Genomic DNA, 3,727 nt, shown 5'->3' with positions numbered 1-3,727 from the left:
CTTCCATGATATATTAATAATCCCCTTGACACTACCAAATAAAAAAAAATAAAAAATCATAATCTCTCCCAATAACTTAGAAGTATATGCATGTAGGTGAAACGTGTTGAGAAAAGTTGTGAATAGTAGTGAAAAAGTATTAATAGAATATTGAATAGTAGTGAAAAATAATAAATAGTAGTAAAAAGTATGTAAAAAATAATAATAAAGTAATGAATAGTAGAAATATTATGAGAATACCTGAAGTATTCTTGGCACTCAAACCTAATCTAAAAGGCTAGTTCCATATGTATTTTTGTAAATGTCATGCGTCTAGATACAAAAGGGCTTCTTCTTGTGTACGTCGGAGGCTTAGTTGGTGGGCTTGATTCAGAGTTGTTCAAGGACTGTTTGTTTAGCATTTGGGTTAGTTAGGCCCATTAGTCAACTGCTAACTCCATTTCTTCACTGTATAAATACTGTTAATGAGCCAGGTAAAGTGGTAATACATCATTGAGAAATTTAACACAAAGTTCCGTTTCTCATCTCTCGTTCTTGTGGAGGTTGGATTATCCTCCAAGTTGATCATATTTTCATAACATTTCCTTAAATCTCCTTCACCATTTTCTTACTATCCAAACAACAATCAGGGGACTAGTGTGTTGCATACGCAACTTCTGTCCATCAATGCCTCCTCCCTGGAGTCCCTTAACCCCCCTTCCTTTGTGTCGAACATTTATTTATTTTGATTAGTCGAACCTTTTAAAGTCAGAGGTGATTTTGATACTACATTTAACTAAGTGATAAATGCTAAAGAGTTAAACTGATTACCTCTTTCTGGTGGCTGGAAGAAACCCAAAAGTGAGCAAGCTATCTTACGCAACCCTGCATCTAGCAATATCCAAACTAAAGTAATTTGTTTGTTCAATTAAATATATCAAATTGTGAGTGGAGATGTTAAGTCATCAACAACACGGATTGGATAATAATAATGACTTGGGGTTTAAGATTGCATCAAGGTTTACTCCTAGTACTTAAAGGTCTAGAATGTGATTTTACGGCTGGTTTGGAGAGTGAGATGATATGAGAATTTTGTGAATAGTAGTAAGATAGTTTGTGAAAAGTAGTGAGATAGTTTGAATTGAGTATTTTTTGGGTTTTGGAAAATAAGAGAGAAAAAGTTGAATAAAAAATATTATAAAGTTAAAATATTATAATAATATAACTTTATAATATTATTTTTGTTTAAGAATTTGAAAAAGTTGAATTTTTTTATTTTATTTGAAAGTTAAAAAAATTGTAATGATTAGTTTGAATTATGTTTGAAAATAAGATGTGACGAGATGAAATGAGATTAGATGATAATTTTGTATCCCAAACCCGCCTTAGTTCTTGATCTTGCTATTGCTATCAATACTATGTTGGTTGCTTTGATAAGAAGAAAACAAAAACAGTAATCCAAGAGGATTTCTGAAGAACACAAAGCAATGAAGAGGGTCCCTTCCTTCAATCACTTTACTAAACTCCACCCACTCTGCATAATTGATGTGTTTGTGTTGTAGAATGTATAGCATACCCACTTTGATTCATTAGTTTCTGCACCCACCTAATATTTTGACTAGATGTTTAACCTCTCTGAGCTTGTGGCCCTCAGGAACTCCAAATGTGCCTTCAATTTATCCACAGCAGCTCCTAATTTAAGGTTAGCAGAGGCCTTTTTTTTATTGTACATGGAGTACCCATAATGTTGTTTCCTTTAATTTTCAAGTAAAGGAGATAAAAGTAGGGAAGAAAGGAAAGCAGAGGTGCTTACTTTATGTAATGACTTTTTGTTGCAATTATGGTAATAGATATGAGATCGATCACAAGCTCCAACTCCTTGGACTAATGCAAATCCAATTCAAGTGAAATCTTCCTTCTTTTTACCTAAAAAGAAGTGTTCTATGGACGCACGGTTGGTGCGGTGTCTTTTTCACAATCACACCTGTCTTGGGAAATTTCTCGTGGGAATTTCATCTACCTTTCCTTGGCAATACTTTGACTGAATTGGTACAGTAAAGAAACAGACACTGTAGAGCCACTGTCTGAGCAAAGTGTACTTAGTGTAGCCTTTACAAAATAGCATTACAGAAATCATTAGCTTCTGCAGATTTATGTCAATTTATGTATCTGCAGAGGCTAATATCCCATCACAGAAATCATTGGATATTTTCATGTTTCTTACTAAAAAAAAGAAAAGAAAAAGAAATTATATCTGGGATTTTGTAGCAGTTGATCTAGAGGAATCACTCTCTAGCAGTCTGCCAAAGCTTCAAACGTCAAGAAAGGGTTACCTTACTTTCTTTGTTTTGTTTTTAAATGTCCTTGAAGGACACAAAACTAAAAAAATGTCCTGAAAGGACACAAAACTAAAAGGGTTAGGACATCAAAAATCAAGAGAGAAGGCAACTGCATGCGCGCTTTTATGTCTTCAAACCACCTACTTCTTCCCTGCACCTCATTCTGTCACTTCAAAAGCTTGGCGTGTTCTCACAAAGGCTTTTACCCATGTCTACTGCATATGCTTATCACATGCATTGGAATAGTATACGTTTTGAGCTACGACAGCCACTTCACTTTCATTCTGTTACTCATCATGATTCAACCTTATCAAGCCATCCATGTCCATGCTAACCATTAAAAAAAATCAAATAAATGTGTTTTCTTTCTCTATAATTTGACTTCTCCAGCAGGATCAATCTTGACCATGATCATGTACATGATTGTGATTAACTTTCGAAGATGAAACTCGCTTATAACATAAAAGACATGTAATTGACCTATAGTCAAATTCAGCCTTTATTAATGAGAGTTGAAGAGTCCAACATAAGCTGTTGATTACAAAGAACATAGAAGCTTTTGCCAGGACTTGAATCAACAGCTCTCGAGGTTGCCCTTTTCTTGACCCAGTCAAGAAAACCCTAAACAGAAGCATTTGTCTACATTTCCCTTTTTTTTTTTTTTAATAAAAAAGTTCTATTATTACACGACTGTTACTGAATGTTTGTTGGGACCTTCCACCCCTTTTATTCTTATCAATGTATATCATTTGTGTAGAAAAAATTATTATATTTATAAGAATTCTTGATCAGCTAACAAAACTTTTATAATTATAATTAAATAGAAAGGATCATCCATTGATATGCAATCAATCCTCTGTAAACTTATGCATGGAAATCTAGCTGTTTTATTCCTTTTCACTGGTCATATACTATTGAGGAAACAAAAGGATGGCTTTTGTAGCCGTTAGGATGCACGTCTGTACTCCTTACTATGCACAAACTTTTCTGGGTGTTGACACTTTTATAGCATTACTCATATTCTTTTCACGTTCTTTAATTATCACCATGCATTATGGAGTAGTGTAGTACTATGAATATATCACAAAAATAATTAACATCATGTAAAGAAAATGGCGGTGGCGCGCATGCATTCAAATAACAGCTCACATTAAGAAGCTAACGGTGATATCTGTTGTGATAAAGAAAGGGGTGATTTTGATATATAATTTTCTTGCCAACGGAAGGGGAGAAAAAGGGTAGAAAAGAAATCAAAACCCCAATTCTATGGATATACATATAAATGTATAGGGTTTATGTCAGAGTCAGAATAAATGACCCCACTCCACACTGTAACTCAGCATGTATCAGAAATATTAAAATCCCACCAACCATCCACCCTACTAGGATCAATAAATGATCATGATATG

At 34.0% G+C, this 3,727-nt stretch overlaps 1 long non-coding RNA gene across 1 annotated transcript; it reads left to right on the top strand.

The window, feature by feature from the left end:
• Nucleotides 1-1,419: 1,419 nt before the first annotated feature.
• On the top strand, nt 1,420-1,982 carry LOC122295590. The gene is made up of 2 exons (XR_006238164.1): nt 1,420-1,681; nt 1,830-1,982. It is a non-coding gene; the product is annotated as an uncharacterized LOC122295590 (long non-coding RNA).
• The last annotated feature ends 1,745 nt before the right edge of the window (nt 1,983-3,727 follow it).

The sequence above is a fragment of the Carya illinoinensis genome, chromosome 15, assembly GCF_018687715.1.
Source record: "Carya illinoinensis cultivar Pawnee chromosome 15, C.illinoinensisPawnee_v1, whole genome shotgun sequence".
NCBI classification, from domain to species: domain Eukaryota; kingdom Viridiplantae; phylum Streptophyta; class Magnoliopsida; order Fagales; family Juglandaceae; genus Carya; species Carya illinoinensis.
This window is presented reverse-complemented; position numbering and strand designations above follow the sequence as displayed.